The sequence below is a fragment of the Panulirus ornatus genome, chromosome 16 (assembly GCF_036320965.1).
Source record: "Panulirus ornatus isolate Po-2019 chromosome 16, ASM3632096v1, whole genome shotgun sequence".
NCBI classification, from domain to species: domain Eukaryota; kingdom Metazoa; phylum Arthropoda; class Malacostraca; order Decapoda; family Palinuridae; genus Panulirus; species Panulirus ornatus.
Genome location: NC_092239.1, coordinates 45,490,319 through 45,513,889, shown reverse-complemented (window position 1 = coordinate 45,513,889; position 23,571 = coordinate 45,490,319). Strand labels below are relative to the sequence as shown.

The 23,571-nt window shown below is 43.9% G+C and overlaps 1 protein-coding gene across 1 annotated transcript in view; it reads right to left on the bottom strand.

The window, feature by feature from the left end:
- Window positions 1-23,571, bottom strand: part of LOC139753925 (probable glutamate receptor) — a 311,686-nt gene that overhangs the window by 196,118 nt on the left and 91,997 nt on the right. The window lies entirely within an intron of this gene.

The following is a 23,571-nucleotide window of genomic DNA, read 5'->3' as shown; positions in this document are numbered from 1 at the left end:
CATGACTGGCCAAGTTCGTCTGTAGATGCTATCACATGACTAGTCCAGGTCGTCTGTGGATGCTATCACATGACTGATCCAGGTCGTCTGTAGTGCTATCACATGACTGGCCAAGGCCGTCTGCAGATGCTATCACATGACTGGTCCAGGTCGTCTGTGGATGCTATCACATAACTGGTCCAGGTCGTCTGCAGATTCTATCACATGACTGGCCCAGGTCGTCTGTAGTGCTATCACATGACTGGCCAAGGCCGTCTGCAGATGCTATCACATGACTGGTCCAGGTCGTCTGTAGATGCTATCACATGGCTGGCCCAGGTCGTCTGTATTGCCATCACATGACTGGCCATGGTCATCTGCAGATGCTATCACATGACTGGTCCAGGTCGTCTGTAGTGCTATCGCATAACTGGTCCAGGTCGTCTGCAGATGCTATCACATGACTGGCCCAGGTCGTCTGTAGATGCTATCCATGACCAGGACAGGTCGTCTGTAGATGCTATCACATAAGTAGTCCAGGTCGTCTGCAGATGCTATCACATGACTGGCCCAGGTCGTCTGTAGTGCTATCACATGACCGGTCCAGGTCGTCTGCATTGCCATCACATGACTGGCCAAGGCCGTCTGCAGATGCTATCCATGACCAGGACAGGTCGTCTGTAGTGCTATCACATGACTGGCCAAGGTCGTCTGTAGTGCAATCACATGACTGGCCCAGGTCGTCTGTAGATGCTATCACATGACTGGGACAGGTCGTCTGTAGTGCTATCACATGACTGGTCCAGGTCGTCTGTGGATACCATCACATGACTGGTCCAGGTCGTCTGTAGATGATGGTATATGACTAGTCTAGGTCGTGCGTAGATGCTATCACATGACTGGCCCAGGTCGTCTGTAGATGCTGTCACATGACTGGTCTAGGTGGTGCGTAGATGCTATCACATGACTGGCCCAGGTCGTCTGTAGATGCTGTCACATGACTGGTCTAGGTCGTGCGTAGATGCTATCACATGACTGGGCCAGGTCGTCTGTAGATGCTGTCACATGACTGGTCAAGGTCGTCTGTAGATGCTATCACATGACTGGCCCAGGTCGAGCGTAGATGCTATCACATAACTGGCCCAGGCCGTGTGTAGATGCTATCACATGACTGGGAAAGGTCGTTTGTAGATGCTGTCACATGACCAGGACAGGTCGTCTGTAGATGCTATCACATGACTGGCCCAGGACGTCTGTCGATGCTATCACATGACAGGTCCAGGTCGTCTGAAGACGCTATCACATAACTGGCCCAGGTCGTCTTTGGTTATTGCCATATGACTGCGCTAGGCCGCCTGTAGATGCTATCACATGACTGGCCCAGGTCTTCGGTAGATGCTGTCGCATGATTTTCCCAGGTCGTCTGTAGATGCTATCACATGACTGGGCCAGGTCGTCTGTAGATGTTGTCACATGACGGAAACAGGTCGTCTGTAGATGATATCACATGACTGGTCCAGGTCGTCTGTAGATGCTATCTTATGTCTGGTCCAAGTCGTCTGTAGATGCTATCTTATGTCGTCCAGGTCGTCTGTAGATGCTATCACATGACTGGTCCAGGTCGTCTGTATATGCTATCACATGACTGGGCCAGGTCGTCTGTAGATGTTGTCACATGACGGAAACAGGTCGTCTGTAGATGATATCACATGACTGGTCCAGGTCGTCTGTAGATGCTATCTTATGTCTGGTCCAAGTCGTCTGTAGATGCTATCTTATGTCTGGTCCAGGTCGTCTGTAGATGCTATCACATGACTGGTCCAGGTCGTCTGTAGATGCTATCACATGACTGGTCCAGGTCGTCTGTAGATGCTATCACATGACTGGTCCAGGTCGTCTGTAGATGCTATCACATGACTGGGCCAGGTCGTCTGTAGATGCTGTCATATGACTGAACCAGGTCGTCTGTAGATGCTATCACATGATTGGTACAGGTTGTATGTAGATGGTATCACATGACTGGGCCAGGTCATCTGTAGATGCTGTCACATGACTAGTTCAGGTCGTCTGTAGTGCTATCACATGGACTGGGCCAAGTCATCCGTTGATGTTATCACATGACTAGAAGAGGTCGACTGTAGATGCTGTCACATGACTGGCCCAGGTCGTCTGTAGATGCTGTCACATGACTGGTCCAGGTCGTTTGTAGATGCTGTCACATAACTGGTCCAGGTCGTCTGTAGATGCTGTCACATGACTGGTCCAGGTCGTCTGTAGATGCTGTCACATGGCTGGTCCAGGTCGTCTGTGGATACTATCACATGACTGGTCCAGGTCGTCTGCAGATGCTATCACATGACTGGCCAAGTTCGTCTGTAGATGCTATCACATGACTAGTCCAGGTCGTCTGTGGATGCTATCACATGACTGATCCAGGTCGTCTGTAGTGCTATCACATGACTGGCCAAGGCCGTCTGCAGATGCTATCACATGACTGGTCCAGGTCGTCTGTGGATGCTATCACATAAACTGGTCAGGTCGTCTGCAGATTCTATCACATGACTGGCCCAGGTCGTCTGTAGTGCTATCACATGACTGGCCAAGGCCGTCTGCAGATGCTATCACATGACTGGTCCAGGTCGTCTGTAGATGCTATCACATGGCTGGCCCAGGTCGTCTGTATTGCCATCACATGACTGGCCAAGGTCATCTGCAGATGCTATCACATGACTGGTCCAGGTCGTCTGTAGTGCTATCGCATAACTGGTCCAGGTCGTCTGAGATGCTATCACATGACTGGCCCAGGTCGTCTGTAGATGCTATCCATGACCAGGACAGGTCGTCTGTAGATGCTATCACATAAGTAGTCCAGGTCGTCTGCAGATGCTATCACATGACTGGCCCAGGTCGTCTGTAGTGCTATCACATGACCGGTCCAGGTCGTCTGCATTGCCATCACATGACTGGCCAAGGCCGTCTGCAGATGCTATCCATGACCAGGACAGGTCGTCTGTAGTGCTATCACATGACTGGCCAAGGTCGTCTGTAGTGCAATCACACGACTGGCCCAGGTCGTCTGTAGATGCTATCACATGACTGGGACAGGTCGTCTGTAGTGCTATCACATGACTGGTCCAGGTCGTCTGTGGATACCATCACATGACTGGTCCAGGTCGTCTGTAGATGATGTCATATGACTAGTCTAGGTCGTGCGTAGATGCTATCACATGACTGGCCCAGGTCGTCTGTAGATGCTGTCACATGACTGGTCTAGGTGGTGCGTAGATGCTATCACATGACTGGCCCAGGTCGTCTGTAGATGCTGTCACATGTCTGGTCTAGGTCGTGCGTAGATGCTATCACATGACTGGGCCAGGTCGTCTGTAGATGCTGTCACATGACTGGTCAAGGTCGTCTGTAGATGCTATCACATGACTGGCCCAGGTCGAGCGTAGATGCTATCACATAACTGGCCCAGGCCGTGTGTAGATGCTATCACATGACTGGGAAAGGTCGTTTGTAGATGCTGTCACATGTACCAGGACAGGTCGTCTGTAGATGCTATCACATGACTGGCCCAGGACGTCTGTCGATGCTATCACATGACAGGTCCAGGTCGTCTGAAGACGCTAATCACATAACTGGCCCAGGTCGTCTTTGGTTATTGCCATATGACTGCGCTAGGCCGCCTGTAGATGCTATCACATGACTGGCCCAGGTCTTCGGTAGATGCTGTCGCATGATTTTCCCAGGTCGTCTGTAGATGCTATCACATGACTGGGCCAGGTCGTCTGTAGATGTTGTCACATGACGGAAAACAGGTCGTCTGTAGATGATATCACATGCTGGTCCAGGTCGTCTGTAGATGCTATCTATGCTGGCAGTCTGAATGTATCTTTGTGTCCAGGTTGTCTGTAGATGCTATCACATGACTGGTCCAGGTCGTCTGTAGATGCTATCACATGACTGGGCCAGGTCGTCTGTAGATGCTATCACATGACTGGTACAGGTCGTCTGTAGATGCTATCACATGACTGGTCCAGGTCGTCTGTAGATGCTATCTATGATTGGTCCAGTCGTCTGTAGATGCTATCACTTGACTGTGGCCAGGTCGTCTGTAGATGCTATCACATGACTGGTCCAGGTCGTCTGTAGATGCTATCACATGACTGGTCCAGGTCGTCTGTAGATTCTATCACATGACTGGTCCAGGTCGTCTGTAGATGCTATCACATGACTGGGCCAGGTCGTCTGTAGATGCTATCACATGACTGGTCCAGGTCGACTGTAGATGCTGTCACATGACTGGTCCAGGTCGTCTGTAGATGCTATCACATGACTGGGCCAGGTTTTCTGTAGATTCTATCACATGAGTAGTCCAGGTCGTCTGTAGATGCTATCCCATGATTAGTCCAGGTCGTCTGTAGATGCTATCACATGACTGGTCCAGGTCATCTGCAGATGCTCTCATATGTGTGGTCCAGGTTTTCTGTAGATGCTATCCCATGATTAGTCCAGGTCGTCTGTAGATGCTATCACATGACTGGGCCAGGTTTTCTTTAGATGCTATCACATGACTAGTCCAGGTCGTCTGTAGATGCTATCATATGTCTGGGCCAGGTCGTCTGTAGATGCTATTACATGACTGGTCCAGGTCGTCTGTAGATGCTATCACATAACTGGCCCAGGTCGTCTGTAGATGGTATCATATGTCTGGGCCAGGTCGTCTGTAGATGCTGTCACATGACTGGGTCACGTCGACTGTACATGCTATCACATGACTGGTCCAGGTCGTCTGTAGATGCTATATATATCTGGGCCAGGTCGTCTGTAGATGCTGTCACATGACAAGGTCACTTCGACTGTAGATGCTATCACATGACTGGGCCAGGTCGTCTGTAGATGCTATCATATATATGTGGGCCAGGTCGTCTGTAAATGTTATCACATGATTAGTCCAGGTCGTCTATAGATGCTATCACATGACCAACTCAGGTCGTCTTTAGATGCTATGACATGACTAAACCAGGTCGTCTGTAGATGTACAACAACGTGTTTAATGTTTACTAATAATCATGTATTATTTAGGTAAATCATAACATTTTTTTAGTCATCCAAGTAACTTGTGTTTTCTAAAATGTAATATTCTACCGTTTTCTATAGTTTCTTATGTATAACAATATTATCTATAGTATTAGTTTCTGTATAATCATCTACTCAGAGGAAATACCCAAAGAAATTACATAAAAGTTTAATTCATATCACATGCTCGACTTTTGATGACCAGTTGTTGTATGTAGAAGTACTTAGCTTGTATGTGACCAGCTGTTGTGTTGTAGAAGTATCTTAGCTTGTATGTGACCAGCTGTTGTGTTGTTGAAGTATTTAGCTTGTATGTGACCAGTTGTGTTGTTGAAGTATTTAGCTTGTAAGTGACCAGCTGTTGTGTTGTAGAAGTACTTAGTTTGTATGTGACCAGCTGTTGTGTTGTAGAAGTAGTTAGCTTGTATGTGACCAGCTGTTGTGTTGTAGAAGTACTTAGTTTCTATGTGACCAGCTGTTGTGTTGTAGAAGTACTTAGTTTCTATGTGACCAGCTGTTGTGTTGTAGAAGTACTTAGCTCGTAAGTGACCAGCTGTTGTGCTGTAGAAGTACTTAGTTTGTATGTGACCAGCTGTTGTGTTGTAGAAGTACTTAGCTTGTATGTGACGAGCTGTTGTGTTGTAGAAGTACTTAGTTTGTATGTGACCAGCTGTTGTGTTGTAAGAAGTACTTAGCTCGTAAGTGACCAGCTGTTGTGTTGTAGAAGTACTTAGTTTGTATGTGACCAGCTGTTGTGTTGTAGAAGTACTTAGTTTGTATGTGACAAGCTGTTGTGTTGTAGAACTACTTAGTTTCTATGTGACCAGCTGTTGTGTTGTAGAAGTACTTAGTTTGTATGTGACCAGCTGTTGTGTTGTGAAGTACTTAGTTTGTATGTGACCAGCTGTTGTGTTGTAGAAGTACTTAGCTTGTATGTGACCAGCTGTTGTGTTGTAGAAGTACTTAGCTTGTATGTGACCAGCTGTTGTGTTGTACAAGTACTTAGCTTGTATGTGACCAGCTGTTGTGTTGTACAAGTACTTAGCTTGTATGTGACCAGTTGTGTTATTGAAGTACTTAGCTTTATAGAGACCAGCTGTTGTGTATTGGAAGTACTTAGCTTGTATGTGACCAGTTGTGTTGGGGAGATACTTAGGTGGTAAATGACCAGCTGTTGTGTTGTAGAAGTACTTATCTTATATGTGACCAGCTGTTGCGTTGAAGAAGTACGTAGGTCGTATGTGACCAGCTGTCGTGTTGTTGAAGTACTTAGCTTGTATGTGACCAGTGTTGTGTTGTAGAAGTACTTAGCTTATATGTGACAAGCTGTTGGGTTGTTGAAGTATTAGCTTGTATGTGACCAGCTGTTGTGTTTGTTGAAGTACTTAGCTTGCGTAGTGACCAGCTGTGTGCTGTTGAAGTATTAGCTTGTATGTGACCAGCTTTGTGTTGTAAAGTACTTAGTTGTATGTGACCAGCTGTTGTGTTGTAGAAGTACTTAGTTTGTATGTGACCAGCTGTTGTGTTGTAGAAGTACTTAGTTTGTATGTGACCAGCTGTTGTGTTGTAGAAGTACTTAGTTTGTATGTGACCAGTTGTTGTGTTGTAGAAGTACTTAGTTGTATGTGACCAGCTGTTGTGTTGTAGAAGTACTTAGTTTGTATGTGACCAGCTGTTGTGTTGTAGAAGTACTTAGTTTGTATGTGACAGCTGTTGTGTTGTGAAAGTATTTAGCTTGTATGTGACCAGCTGTTGTGTTTGTTGAAGTACTTAGTTTGTATGTGACCAGCTGTTGTGTTGTAGAAGTACTTGTTGTATGTACCAGTGTTGTGTTGTAGAAGTACTTAGTTTGTATGTGACAGCTGTTGTGTTGTAGAAGTACTTAGTTGTATGTGACCAGCTGTTGTGTTTAGATACTTAGTTTGTATGTGACCAGCTGTGTGTTGTAGAATACTTAGTTGTATGTGACAGCTGTTGTGTTGTAGAAGTACTTAGTTGTATGTGACCAGCTGTTGTGTTGTAGAGTACTTAGTTGTATGTGACCAGTGTTGTGTTGTAGAAGTACTTAGTTTGTATGTGACAGCTGTTGGTTGTAGAAGTACTTAGTTGTATGTGACCAGCTGTTGTGTTGTAGAGTACTTAGTTTGTATGTGACCAGCTGTTGTGTTGTAGAAGTACTTAGTTTATGTGACCAGCTGTTGTGTTGTAGAAGTACTTAGTTATGTGACAGTGTTGTGTTGTAGAGTACTTAGTTTGTATGTGACCAGCTTTGTGTTGTAGAAGTACTTAGTTGTAGTGACCAGTGTTGTTGTTGTAAAGTACTTAGTTTGTATGTGACCAGCTGTTGTGTTGTGAAAGTACTTAGTTGTATGTGACCAGTGTTGGTTGTAAAGTACTTAGTTTGTATGTGACCAGTGTTGTGTTGTGAAGTACTTAGTTGTAGTGACCAGCTGTTGTGTTGTGAAGTACTTAGTTGTATGGACCAGCTTGTGTTGTGAATACTTAGTTGTATGTGACCAGCTGTTGTGTTGTAGAAGTACTTATTTTATGTGACCAGCTGTGTGTTGTAGAAGTACTTAGTTTGTATGTGACCAGCTGTTGTGTTGTGAAGTACTTAGTTTGTATGTGACCAGCTGTTGTGTGTAGAAGTACTTAGTTGTATGCAGTGTTGTTTGTAGAAGTACTTAGTGTATGTGACCAGTGTGTGTTGTAGAAGTACTTGTTGTATGTGACCAGTGTTGTGTTGTAGAAGTACTTAGTTTGTATGTGACCAGCGTTGTGTTGTAGAAGTACTTAGTTGTATGTGACCATGTTGTGTTGTAGAATACTTAGTTGTATGTGACCAGTTGTTGTGAAGTACTTATTTGTATGTGACCAGTGTTGTGTGTAAAGTACTTAGTTTGTATGTGACAGTGTTGTGTTGTAGAGTACTTAGTTGTATGTGACCAGCTGTTGTGTTGTAGAAGTACTTAGTTTGTATGTGACAGCTGTTGTTTGTAGAAGTACTTAGTTTGTATGTGACCAGCTGTTGTGTTGTAGAAGTACTTAGTTTGTATGTGACCAGTGTTGTTTGTGAAGTACTTAGTTTGTTGTGACAGTGTTGTGTGTAGAAGTACTAGTTTGTATGTGACCAGTGTTGTGTTGTAGAAGTACTAGTTGTATGTACAGCTGTTGTGTTGTAGAAGTATTAGCTTGTAGTGACCAGTGTGTGTTGAAAGTACTTAGTTTTATGTGACAGCTGTTGTGTTGTAGAGTACTTAGTTGTATGTGACCAGCTGTTGTTTGTAGAGTACTTAGTGTATGTGACCAGCTGTTGTGTTGTAGAAGTACTTAGTTGTATGTGACCAGCTGTTGTGTTGTAAAAGTACTTAGTTTGTATGTACCAGCTGTTGTGTTGTAGAAGTACTTATTTGTATGTGACCAGTGTTGTGTTGTAGAGTACTTAGTTTGTATGGACCAGCTGTTGTGTTGTAGAAGTACTTGTTTGTATGTGACCAGCTGTTGTTTGTGAAGTACTTAGTTGTATGTGACCAGTGTTGTGTTGTAGAAGTATTAGTTGTATGTGACCAGTTGTTGTGTTGTAGAAGTACTTAGTTTGTATGTGACAGCTGTTGTGTTGTGAAGTACTTAGTTTGTATGTGACCAGTGTTGTGTTGTAGAAGTACTTAGTTTATGTGACCAGCTGTTGTGTTGTAAAGTACTTAGTTTGTTGTGACCGCTGTTGTGTTGTAGAAGTACTTAGTTTGTATGTGACCAGCTGTTGTGTTGTAGAAGTATTAGTTTGTATGTGACAGCTGTTGTGTTGTAGAAGTACTTAGTTGTATGTGACCAGCTGTTGTGTGTAGAAGTACTTAGTTGTATGTGACCAGTGTTGTGTTGTAGAAGTACTTAGTTGTATGTGACCAGTGTTGTGTTGTAGAAGTACTTGTTTGTATGTGACAGCTGTTGTGTTGTAGAAGTACTTAGTTTGTAGTACCAGCTGTTGTGTTGTAGAAGTACTTAGTTTGTATGACCAGCTGTTGTGTTGTAGAAGTACTTGTTTATGTGACCAGCTGTGTGTTGTAGAAGTACTTAGTTTGTATGTGACCAGCGTTGTGTTGTAGAAGTACTTAGTTTGTATGTGACCAGCTGTTGTGTTGTAGAAGTACTTAGTTTGTATGTGACAGCTGTTGTGTTGTGAAGTACTTAGTTTGTATGTGACCAGTGTTGTGTTGTGGAAGTACTTAGTTTGTATGTGACCAGCTGTTGTGTTGTAGAAGTACTTAGTTTGTTGTGACAGCTGTTGTGTTGTGAAGTACTTGTTTGTATGTGCCAGTGTTGTGTTGTAGAAGTACTTAGTTCGTAGTGACCAGTGTTGTGTTGTAGAGTATTAGTTTGTATGTGACGGCTGTTGTGTTGTAGAAGTACTTAGTTTTTGTGACCAGCTGTTGTGTTGTAGAGTACTTAGTTTTATGTGACAGCTGTTGTGTTGTGGAAGTACTTAGTTTGTATGTGACAGCTCTTGTGTTGTAGAAGTATTAGTTCTATGTGACAGCTGTTGCTTGTAGAAGTACTTAGTTTGTATGTGCCAGCTGTTGTGTTGTAGAAGTACATAGTTTGTTGTGACCAGTGTTGTGTTGTAGAGTACTTAGTTGTATGTGACCAGCTGTTGTGTTGTAGTACTTGTTTGTATGTGACCAGCTGTTGTGTTGTAGAGTACTTAGTTGTAGTGACAGCTGTTGTGTTGTAGAAGTACTTAGTTGTATGTGACCAGCTGTTGTGTTGTAGAAGTACTTAGTTTGTATGTGACCAGCTGTTGTGTTGTAGAAGTACTTAGCTCGTAAGTGACAAGCTGTTGTGTTGTAGAAGTACTTAGCTTGTATGTGACCAGCTGTTGTGTTGTAGAAGTACTTAGTTTGTATGTGACCAGCTGTTGTGTTGTAGAAGTACTTAGCTTGTATGTGACCAGCTGTTGTGTTGTAGAATACTTAGTTGTATGTGACCAGTGTTGTGTTGTAGAGGTATTTAGTTTGTATGGCCAGCTGTTGTGTTGTAGAAGTACTTAGTTGTATGTGACAGCTGTTGTGTTGTAGAAATAGTTTGTATGTGACCAGCTGTTGTGTTGTAGAAGTACTTAGTTGTATGTGACCAGCTGTTGTATTGTAGAGGTACTTAGTTTGTATGTGACAGCTGTTGTGCTGTAGAAGTACTTAGTTGTATGTGACCAGCTGTTGTATTGTAGAGGTACTTAGTTTGTATGTGACCAGCTGTTGTGCTGTAGAAGTACTTAGTTTGTATGTGACCAGCTGTTGTGTTGTAGAAGTACTTAGTTTGTATGTGACCAGCTGTTGTGTTGTAGAAGTACTTAGTTTGTATGTGACCAGCTGTTGTGTTGTAGAAGTACTTAGTTTGTATGTGACCAGCTGTTGTGTTGTAGAATACTTAGTTTGTATGTGACCAGCTGTTGTGTTGTAGAAGTACTTGTGTATGTGACCAGCTGTTGTGTTGTAGAAGTACTTAGTTTGTATGTGACCAGCTGTTGTATTGTAGAGGTACTTAGTTTGTATGTGACCAGCTGTTGTGTTGTAGAAGTACTTAGTTTGTATGTGACCAGCTGTTGTATTGTAGAGGTACTTAGTTTGTATGTGACCAGCTGTTGTGTTGTAGAAGTACTTAGTTTGTATGTGACCAGTTGTTGTGTTGTAGAAGTACTTTGTATGTGACCAGCTGTTGTGTTGTAGAAGTACTTAGTTTGTATGTGACCAGCTGTTGTGTTGTAGAGGTACTTAGTTTGTATGTGACCAGCTGTTGTGTTGTAGAAGTACTTAGTTTGTATGTGACCAGCTGTTGTGTTGTAGAGGTACTTAGTTTGTATGTGACCAGCTGTTGTGTTGTAGAAGTACTTAGTTTGTATGTGACCAGCTGTTTTGTTGTAGAAGTACTTAGTTTGTATGTGACCAGCTGTTGTGTTGTAGAAGTACTTAGTTTCTATGTCACCAGCTGTTGTGTTGTAGAAGTACTTAGCTCGTAAGTGACCAGCTGTTGTGCTGTAGAAGTACTTAGTTTGTATGTGACCAGAGGTTGTGTTGTAGAACTACTTAGCTTGTATGTGACCAGTTGTTATGTTGTAGAAGTACTTAGTTTGTATGTGACCAGCTGTTGTGTTGTAGAAGTACTTAGTTTGTATGTGACCAGTTGTTGTGTTGTACAAGTATTTAGTTTGTATGTGACCAGCTGTTGTATTGTAGAGGTAATTATTTTGTGTGTGACCAGCTGTGTTGTTGTAGAAGTACTTAGTTTGTATGTGACCAGCTGTTGTGTTGTAGAGGTACTTAGTTTGTATGTGACCAGCTGTTGTGTTGTAGAAGTACTTAGTTTGTATGTGACCAGCTGTTGTGTTGTAGAAGTACTTAGTTTGTATGTGACCAGCTGTTGTGTTGTAGAAGTACTTAGTTTGTATGTGACCAGCTGTTGTGTTGTAGAAGTACTTAGTTTGTATGTGACCAGCTGTTGTGTTGTAGAAGTACTTAGTTTGTATGTGACCAGCTGTTGTGTTGTAGAAGTACTTAGTTTGTATGTGACCAGCTGTTGTGTTGTAGAGGTACTTAGTTTGTATGTGACCAGCTGTTGTGTTGTAGAGGTACTTGGTTTGTATGTGACCAGCTGTTGTGTTGTAGAGGTACTTAGTTTGTATGTGACCAGCTGTTGTGTTGTAGAGGTACTTAGTTTGTATGTGACCAGCTGTTGTGTTGTAGTACTTAGTTTGTATGTGACCAGCTGTTGTGTTGTAGAGGTACTTAGTTTGTATGTGACCAGCTGTTGTGTTGTAGAAGTACTTAGTTTGTATGTGACCAGCTGTTGTGTTGTAGAAGTACTTAGTTTGTATGTGACCAGCTGTTGTGTTGTAGAAGTACTTAGTTTGTATGTGACCAGCTGTTGTGTTGTAGAAGTACTTAGTTTGTATGTGACCAGCTGTTGTGTTGTAGAAGTACTTAGTTTGTATGTGACCAGCTGTTGTGTTGTAGAAGTACTTAGTTTGTATGTGACCAGCTGTTGTGTTGTAGAGGTACTTAGTTTGTATGTGACCAGCTGTTGTGTTGTAGAGGTACTTGGTTTGTATGTGACCAGCTGTTGTGTTGTAGAGGTACTTAGTTTGTATGTGACCAGCTGTTGTGTTGTAGAGGTACTTAGTTTGTATGTGACCAGCTGTTGTGTTGTAGAGGTACTTAGTTTGTATGTGACCAGCTGTTGTGTTGTAGAGGTACTTAGTTTGTATGTGACCAGCTGTTGTGTTGTAGAGGTACTTAGTTTGTATGTGACCAGCTGTTGTGTTGTAGAGGTACTTAGTTTGTATGTGACCAGCTGTTGTGTTGTAGAGGTACTTAGTTTGTATGTGACCAGCTGTTGTGTTGTAGAAGTGTGGTGTTTCCTCCAGCGGGAGAGACAATGTGGCCGGATGAACGTGTTACAATTGTCATATGACGATATGAGCTTGTGTCTTTATGTTGAAGACATGTTCATGAACGCAAGAAGACATGTTCATGAACGTAAGAAGATATGTTCATGAACGTAAGAAGATATGTTCATGAATTTATGAGAACATGTACATGAACTGAGAAGACATGTCCATGAACATAAGAAGATATGTTCATGAACGTAAGAAGATATGTTCATGAATTTATGAGAACATGTACATGAACTGAGAAGACATGTCCATGAACATAAGAAGATATGTTCATGAACATAAGAAGACATGTTCATGAACGTAAGAAGACATGTTCATGAACAGAAGAAGACATGTTCATGAAAGTATGAAGACATGTTCATGAACATAAGAAGACATGTTCAAGAACTTAAGAAGACATGTTCATGAACGTAAGAAGACATGTTCATGAACGTAAGAAGACATGTTCATGAACGTATGAAGACATGTACATGAACGTGAGAAGACATGTTCATGAACGCAAGAAGACATGTTCATGAACGTAAGAAGACATGTTCATGAACGTAAGAAGACATGTTCATGAACGTATGAAGACATGTACATGAACGTGAGAAGACATGTTCATGAACGTTGGAAGACATGTTCATGAACGTAAGAAGACATGTTCATGAACGCAAGAAGACATGTTCATGAACGTAAGAAGACATCTTCATGAACGTAGGAAGACATATTCATGAACGTAGGAAGACATGTTCATGAACGTAAGAAGACATGTTCATGAACGTAAGAAGACATGTTCATGAACGTAAGAAGACATCTTCATGAACGTAGGAAGACATATTCATGAACGTAAGAAGACATGTTCATGAACGTAAGAAGACATGTTCATGAACGTAAGAAGACATGTTCATGAACGTAGGAAGATATGATCATGAACGTAAGAAGACATGTTCATGAACGTAGGAAGATATGATCATGAACGTAAGAAGACATGTTCATGAACGTAGGAAGATATGATCATGAACGTAGGAAGATATGATCATGAACGTAGGAAGACATATTCATGAACGTAGGAAGACATGTTCATGAACGTAAGAAGACATGTTCATGAACGCAAGAAGACATGTTCATGAACGTAAGAAGACATGTTCATGAACGTAAGAAGACATGTTCATGAACGTAGGAAGATATGATCATGAACGTAGGAAGATATGATCATGAACGTAGGAAGATATGATCATGAACGTAGGAAGATATGATCATGAACGTAGGAAGATATGATCATGAACGTAGGAAGATATGATCATGAACGTAAGAAGACATGTTCATGAACGTAAGAAGACATGTTCATGAACGTAGGAAGATATGATCATGAACGTAGGAAGATATGATCATGAACGTAGGAAGATATGATCATGAACGTAAGAAGACATGTTCATGAACGTAAGAAGACATGTTCATGCACGTAGGAAGATATGATCATGAACGTAGGAAGATATGATTATGAACGTAGGAAGATATGATCATGAACGTAGGAAGATATGATCATGAACGTAGGAAGATATGATCATGAACGTAGGAAGATATGATCATGAACGTAGGAAGATATGATCATGAACGTAAGAAGACATGTTCATGAACGTAAGAAGACATGTTCATGAACGTAGGAAGATATGATCATGAACGTAGGAAGATATGATCATGAACGTAGGAAGATATGATCATGAACGTAAGAAGACATGTTCATGAACGTAAGAAGACATGTTCATGAACGTAGGAAGATATGATCATGAACGTAGGAAGATATGATCATGAACGTAGGAAGATATGATCATGAACGTAGGAAGATATGATCATGAACGTAAGAAGACATGTTCATGAACGTAAGAAGACATGTTCATGAACGTAGGAAGATATGATCATGAACGTAGGAAGATATGATCATGAACGTAGGAAGATATGATCATGAACGTAAGAAGACATGTTCATGAACGTAAGAAGACATGTTCATGAACGTAGGAAGATATAATCATGAACGTAGGAAGATATGATCATGAACGTAGGAAGATATGATCATGAACGTAGGAAGATATGATCATGAACGTAGGAAGATATGATCATGAACGTAGGAAGATATGATCATGAATGTAGGAAGATATGATCATGAACGTAGGAAGATATGATCATGAACGTAAGAAGACATGTTCATGAACGTAAGAAGACATGTTCATGAACGTAAGAAGACATGTTCATGAACGTAAGAAGACATGTTCATGAACGTAAGAAGACATGTTCATGAACGTAGGAAGATATGATCATGAACGTAGGAAGATATGATCATGAACGTAGGAAGATATGATCATGAACGTAAGAAGACATGTTCATGAACGTAAGAGGACATGTTCATGAACGTAGGAAGATATGATCATGAACGTAGGAAGATATGATCATGAACGTAGGAAGATATGTTCATGAACGTAGGAAGATATGATCATGAACGTAGGAAGATATGATCATGAACGTAGGAAGATATGATCATGAACGTAGGAAGATATGTTCATGAACGTAGGAAGATATGATCATGAACGTAGGAAGATATGATCATGAACGTAGGAAGATATGATCATGAACGTAGGAAGATATGATCATGAACGTAGGAAGATATGATCATGAACGTAGGAAGATATGATCATGAACGTAGGAAGATATGATCATGAACGTAGTGATGTAAGACTCACGCACATTAATTTTTCATTAGGTATTTGTTATGATCATTTTACTGTGAGTTACATAGATGCATGTTGCCACGGGCTCACTGTTCCCACCACGGGCTACTGTTCATCACCATGTTTGAACACGTAAGAGCTGATCTGTTGTTTGAACACGTAAGAGCTGATGTGTTGTTTGAACACGTAAGAGCTGATGTGTTGTTTGAACACGTAAGAGCTGATGTGTTGTTTGAACACGTAAGAGCTGATCTGTTGTTTGAACACGTAAGAGCTGATCTGTTGTTTGAACACGTAAGAGCTGATGTGTTGTTTGAACACGTAAGAGCTGATCTGTTGTTTGAACACGTAAGAGCTGATCTGTTGTTTGAACACGTAAGAGCTGATCTGTTGTTTGAACACGTAAGAGCTGATCTGTTGTTTGAACACGTAAGAGCTGATCTGTTGTTTGAACACGTTGTTGAATAGGTGTTGACGGACTCCCATATAACCCCTGCTAGTGTGACCTGAGGGGACACACTGGCCAGCATCGTCACACTGTTCACTAGAGTGTGTCGTAGTGTGTCACACTGGCCAGCATCGTCACACTGTTCACTAGAGTGTGTCGTAGTGTGTCACACTGGCCAGCATCGTCACAGTGTTCACTAGAGTGTGTCGTAGTGTGTCACACTGGCCACCATCGTCACACTGTTCACTAGAGTGTGTCGTAGTGTGTCACACTGGCCAGCATCGTCACACTGTTCACTAGATTGTGTCGTAGTGTGTCACACTGGCCAGCATCGTCACACTGTTCACTAGAGTGTGTCGTAGTGTGTCACACTGGCCAGCATCGTCACAATGTTCACTAGATTGTGTCGTAGTGTGTCACACTGGCCAGCATCGTCACAATGTTCACTAGATTGTGTCGTAGTGTGTCACACTGGCCAGCATCGTCACAGTGTTCACTAGAGTGTGTCGTAGTGTGTCACACTGGCCAGCATCGTCACTCTGTTCACTAGAGTGTGTCGTAGTGTGTCACACTGGCCAGCATCGTCACAGTGTTCACTAGAGTGTGTCGTAGTGTGTCACACTGGCCAGCATCGTCACAGTGTTCACTAGAGTGTGTCGTAGTGTGTCACACTGGCCACCATCGTCACACTGTTCACTAGAGTGTGTCGTAGTGTGTCACACTGGCCACCATCGTCACACTGTTCACTAGAGTGTGTCGTAGTGTGTCACACTGGCCAGCATCGTCACAGTGTTCACTAGATTGTGTCGTAGTGTGTCACACTGGCCAGCATCGTCACACTGTTCACTAGAGTGTGTCGTAGTGTGTCACACTGGCCAGCATCGTCACAGTGTTCACTAGAGTGTGTCGTAGTGTGTCACACTGGCCAGCATCGTCACAGTGTTCACTAGAGTGTGTCGTAGTGTGTCACACTGGCCACCATCGTCACACTGTTCACTAGATTGTGTCGTAGTGTGTCACACTGGCCAGCATCGTCACACTGTTCACTAGAGTGTGTCGTAGTGTGTCACACTGGCCAGCATCGTCACAGTGTTCACTAGAGTGTGTCGTAGTGTGTCACACTGGCCAGCATCGTCACACTGTTCACTAGAGTGTGTCGTAGTGTGTCACACTGGCCAGCATCGTCACACTGTTCACTAGAGTGTGTCGTAGTGTGTCACACTGGCCACCATCGTCACACTGTTCACTAGAATGTGTCGTAGTGTGTCACACTAGCCACCATCGTCACACTGTTCACTAGATTGTGTCGTAGTGTGTCACACTGGCCACCATCGTCACAATGTTCACTAGAGTGTGTCGTAGTGTGTCACACTGGCCAGCATCGTCACACTGTTCACTAGATTGTGTCGTAGTGTGTCACACAGGCCACCATCGTCACAGTGTTCACTAGAGTGTGTCGTAGTGTGTCACACTGGCCACCATCGTCACAATGTTCACTAGAGTGTGTCGTAGTGTGTCACACTGGCCACCATCGTCACACTGTTCACTAGAGTGTGTCGTAGTGTGTCACACTAGCCACCATCGTCACACTGTTCACTAGATTGTGTCGTAGTGTGTCACACTGGCCACCATCGTCACAATGTTCACTAGAGTGTGTCGTAGTGTGTCACACTGGCCAGCATCGTCACACTGTTCACTAGATTGTGTCGTAGTGTGTCACACTGGCCACCATCGTCACAGTGTTCACTAGAGTGTGTCGTAGTGTGTCACACTGGCCAGCATCGTCACACTGTTCACTAGAGTGTGTCGTAGTGTGTCACACTGGCCAGCATCGTCACACTGTTCACTAGATTGTGTCGTAGTGTGTCACACTGGCCACCATCGTCACACTGTTCACTAGAGTGTGTCGTAGTGTGTCACACTGGCCAGCATCGTCACACTGTTCACTAGAGTGTGTCGTAGTGTGTCACACTGGCCAGCATCGTCACACTGTTCACTAGATTGTGTCGTAGTGTGTCACACTGGCCAGCATCGTCACAGTGTTCACTAGAGTGTGTCGTAGTGTGTCACACTGGCCAGCATCGTCACACTGTTCACTAGATTGTGTCGTAGTGTGTCACACTGGCCACCATCGTCACAATGTTCACTAGAGTGTGTCGTAGTGTGTCACACTGGCCACCATCGTCACACTGTTCACTAGAGTGTGTCGTAGTGTGTCACACTGGCCAGCATCGTCACACTGTTCACTAGAGTGTGTCGTAGTGTGTCACACTGGCCACCATCGTCACAGTGTTCACTAGAGTGTGTCGTAGTGTGTCACACTGGCCAGCATCGTCACACTGTTCACTAGATTGTGTCGTAGTGTGTCACACTGGCCACCATCGTCACAGTGTTCACTAGAGTGTGTCGTAGTGTGTCACACTGGCCAGCATCGTCACACTGTTCACTAGAGTGTGTCGTAGTGTGTCACACTGGCCAGCATCGTCACAGTGTTCACTAGAGTGTGTCGTAGTGTGTCACACTGGCCAGCATCGTCACACTGTTCACTAGAGTGTGTCGTAGTGTGTCACACTGGCCACCATCGTCACAATGTTCACTAGAGTGTGTCGTAGTGTGTCACACTGGCCAGCATCGTCACAATGTTCACTAGAGTGTGTCGTAGTGTGTCACACTGGCCACCATCGTCACAGTGTTCACTAGATTGTGTCGTAGTGTGTCACACTGGCCAGCATCGTCACAGTGTTCACTAGAGTGTGTCGTAGTGTGTCACACTGGCCAGCATCGTCACACTGTTCACTAGAGTGTGTCGTAGTGTGTCACACTGGCCAGCATCGTCACAATGTTCACTAGAGTGTGTCGTAGTGTGTCACACTGGCCAGCATCGTCACAATGTTCACTAGAGTGTGTCGTAGTGTGTCACACTGGCCAGCATCGTCACAGTGTTCACTAGAGTGTGTCGTAGTGTGTCACACTGGCCAGCATCGTCACAATGTTCACTAGATTGTGTCGTAGTGTGTCACACTGGCCACCATCGTCACACTGTTCACTAGAGTGTGTCGTAGTGTGTCACACTGGCCGGCATCGTCACACTGTTCACTAGAGTGTGTCGTAGTGTGTCACACTGGCCAGCATCGTCACAATGTTCACTAGAGTGTGTCGTAGTGTGTCACACTGGCCAGCATCGTCACAGTGTTCACTAGAGTGTGTCGTAGTGTGTCACACTGGCCACCATCGTCACAGTGTTCACTAGAGTGTGTCGTAGTGTGTCACACTGGCCAGCATCGTCACACTGTTCACTAGAGTGTGTCGTAGTGTGTCACACTGGCCAGCATCGTCACACTGTTCACTAGAGTGTGTCGTAGTGTGTCACACTGGCCAGCATCGTCACACTGTTCACTAGAGTGTGTCGTAGTGTGTCACACTGGCCAGCATCGTCACACTGTTCACTAGAGTGTGTCGTAGTGTGTCACACTGGCCAGCATCGTCACAATGTTCACTAGAGTGTGTCGTAGTGTGTCATAAGACTATAGCCCACACTACTACAGATGGACGTACACGTTTTATTGTAATAAATCTACAAAGGTCGCCTGATCTTCATTGAGGACCACAGACGAAGATGACCTGATTTCCTTCCTATCAACACAACCTTACACCAGTGGTGGCAGTGACGTAAGAACCCACGTGACCACACACCACCGTCACATCTGCTACTCTGCACACGTCTCCACCTCGCTACACCCAGCCAGCCGCTACTCTGCACACGTCTCCACCTCGCTACACCCAGCCAGTCGCTACTCTGCACACGTCTCCACCTCGCTACACCCAGCCAGCCGCTACTCTGCACACGTCTCCACCTCGCTACACCCAGCCAGCCGCTACTCTGCACACGTCTCCACCTCGCTACACCCAGCCAGCCGCTACTCTGCACACGTCTCCACCTCGCTACACCCAGCCAGCCGCTACTCTGCACACGTCTCCACCTCGCTACACCCAGCCAGCCGCTACTCTGCACACGTCTCCACCTCGCTACACCCAGCCAGTCGCTACTCTGCACACGTCTCCACCTTGCTACACCCAGCCAGTCGCTACTCTGCACACGTCTCCACCTCGCTACACCCAGCCAGCCGCTACTCTGCACACGTCTCCACCTCGCTACACCCAGCCAGTCGCTACTCTGCACACGTCTCCACCTCGCTACACCCAGCCAGCCGCTACTCTGCACACGTCTCCACCTCGCTACACCCAGCCAGCCGCTACTCTGCACACGTCTCCACCTCGCTACACCCAGCCAGTCGCTACTCTGCACACGTCTCCACCTCGCTACACCCAGCCAGCCGCTACTCTGCACACGTCTCCACCTCGCTACACCCAGCCAGCCGCTACTCTGCACACGTCTCCACCTCGTTTATTGAGTATTCCTGGTAAATTATATGGGAGGGTATTGATTGAGAGGGTGAAGGCATGTACAGAGCATCAGATTGGGGAAGAGCAGTGTGGTTTCAGAAGTGGTAGAGGATGTGTGGATCAGGTGTTTGCTTTGAAGAATGTATGTGAGAAATACTTAGAAAAGCAAATGGATTTGTATGTAGCATTTATGGATCTGGAGAAGGCATATGATAGAGTGGATAGAGATGCTCTGTGGAAGGTATTAAGAATATATGGTGCGGGAGGCAAGTTGTTAGAAGCAGTGAAAAGTTTTTATCGAGGATGTAAGGCATGTGTACGTGTAGGAAGAGAGGAAAGTGATTGGTTCTCACTGAATGTAGGTTTGCGGCAGGGGTGTGTGATGTCTCCATGGTTGTTTAATTTGTTTATGGATGGGGTTGTTAGGGAGGTAAATGCAAGAGTTTTGGAAAGAGGGGCAAGTATGCAGTCTGTTGTGGATGAGAGAGCTTGGGAAGTGAGTCAGTTGTTGTTCGCTGATGATACAGCGCTGGTGGCTGATTCAGGTGAGAGACTGCAGAAGCTGGTGACTGAGTTTGGTAAAGTGTGTGAAAGAAGAAAGGTGAAAGTAAATGTGAATAAAAGCAAGGTTATTAGGTACAGTAGGGTTGAGGGGCAAGCCAATTGGGAGGTAAGTCTGAATGGGGAAAAACTGGAGGAAGTGAAGTGTTTTAGATATCAGGGAGTGGATTTGGCAGCGGATGGAACCATGGAAGCGGAAGTGAATCATAGGGTGGGGGAGGGGGCGAAAGTTCTGGGAGCGTTGAAGAATGTGTGGAAGTCGAGAACATTATCTCGGAAAGCGAAAATGGGTATGTTTGAAGGAATAGTGGTTGCAACAATGTTGTATGGTTGCGAGGTGTGGGCTATGGATAGAGTTGTGCGCAGGAGGGTGGATGTGCTGGAAATGAGATGTTTGAGGACAATGTGTGGTGTGAGGTGGTTTGATAGAGTAAGTAATAAAAGGGTAAGAGAGATGTGTGGTAATAAAATGAGTGTAGTTGAGAGAGCAGAAAAGGGTCACGTGGAGAGAATGAGTGAGGAATGATTGACCAAAAGGATATGTGTGTCAGAGGTGGAGGGAACGAGGAGAAGTGGGAGACCAAATTGGAGGTGGAAGGATGGAGTGAAAAAGATTTTGAGTGATCGGGGTCTGAACATGCAGGAGGGTGAAAGGCGTGCAAGGAATAGAGTGAATTGGAACGATGTGGTATACCGGGTTCGACGTGCTGTCAATGGATTGAACCAGGGCATGTGAAGCGTCGGGGGTAAACCATGGAAAGTTCTGTGGGGCCTGGATGTGGAAAGGGAGCTGTGGTTTCGGTGCATTATTACATGACAGCTAGAGACTGAGTGTGAACGAATGTGGCCTTTGTTGTCTTCCTAGCGTTACCTCGCGGGGGAGGGGGTTGTTATTTCATGTGTGGCGAGGTGGCGATGGGAATGAATAAAGGCAGATAGTATGAGTTATGTACATGTGTATATATGTATATGTCTGTGTGTATATATATATATATATATATATATATATATATATATATATTATATATATATATATATATATATATATATATATATATATATATATATATATTATATATATATATTATTATATATAATATATACGTTGAGATGTATAGGTATGTATATTTGCGTGTGAGGACGTGTATGTATATATATGTGTATGTGGGTGGGTTGGGCTATTCTTTCGTCTGTTTCCTTGCGCTACCTCGCTAACGCAGGAGACAGCGACAAAGCAAAATAAATAAAAGAATATATGAATATATGGTACAAGTAGCTGCACGGACTGTGATGGTTACAAGAATGTTCTTCCGTCCACCAGTGATGCTACTACGTTTGTGAATCAAGAACCATTGCAACACAAACCTCGCCAGGTGGTAGAGTGTCCCACGGTGTATCGAGACAGACTTCCCCAGAACTTTTTTAAAGGGGAAGTAAATGTTTATAGTTGTGTTACTGGAGTGATAGTTTTCATACATGGTGCTCTGACAAGAAAATAGTGAAATTGGAAAAAGAATGTAGCTTAGACATTGAAGCTTATTCTTTCATTGAAATGTGAACAAAGGGAGCATTTTTCAAAGTGATAGAGATGGAAAGCAAAAAGGTGTTTTTCATGAATGTACTGGAAAAGTTGAGGTCCAGATAAACTTTTGGTCTGTCAAGGCTTTATTATGGCGGATGACCAACTACCTACCCTCATGTATCCAAGATATGGTTGTACTTTGTGTAATGAAGACAATTGAGAAACATCATAAGCCAATATTCCTGTTTCATGATAAGAGTAGTGGACCAGGCAGTATGATACAGTGGTTAAATTGATGAAAACTACTGTTGACGTTTGTGTAAATAAATTATACATTTCCCTTTTCCATAGCCAGAGGTTGAACCATTATGTGACATTCATTTTTTTCATTTCATTTCAAGCTAGAAGTTTTAGTTTTCTAAATTATTTCTTACATTTTTCATATGTATATATATGTATCTGTGCGTATGTGTGTATATGTGCGTATGTATGTGTATATGTATATATATATATATATATGCATAGATATGTATATTATCCCTGGGGATATGGGTGAAAGAATACTTCCCACGTATTCCTCGCGTGTCGTAGAAGGCGACTAAAGTGGACGGGAGCGGGGGGCCAGAAATCCTCCCCTCCTTGTATTAACTTTCTAGAACGGGAAACAGAAGAAGGAGTCACGCGGGGAGTGCTCATCCTCCTCGAAGGCTCAGATTGGGGTGTCTAAATGTATGTGGATGTAACCAAGATGTGAAAAAAGAAGAGATAGGTAGTATGTTTGAGGAAAGGAACCTGGATGTTTTGGCTCTGAGTGAAACGAAGCTCAAGGGTAAAGGGGAAGAGTGGTTTGGGAATGTCTGGGGAGTAAAGTCAGGGGTTAGTGAGAGGACAAGAGCAAGGGAAGGAGTAGCAGTACTCCTGAAATAGGAGTTGTGGGAGTATGTGATAGAATGTAAGAAAGTAAATTCTCGATTAATATGGGTAAAACTGAAAGTTGATGGAGAGAGATGGGTGATTATTGGTGCATATGGACCTGGGCATGAGAAGAAAGATCATGAGAGGCAAGTGTTTTGGGAGCAGCTGAATGAGTGTGTTAGTAGTTTTGATGCACGAGACCGGGTTATAGTGATGGGTGATTTGAATGCAAAGGTGAGTAATGTGGCAGTTGAGGGAATAATTGGTATACATGGGGTGTTCAGTGTTGTAAATGGAAATGGTGAAGAGCTTGTAGATTTATGTGCTGAAAGAGGACTGGAGATTGGGAATACCTGGTTTAAAAAGAGAGATATACATAAGTATACGTGTGTAAGTAGGAGAGATGGCCAGATAGCGTTATTGGATTACGTGTTAATTGACAGGCGCGCGAAAGAGAGACTTTTGGATGTTAATGTCCTGAGAGGTGCAACTGGAGGGATGTCTGATCATT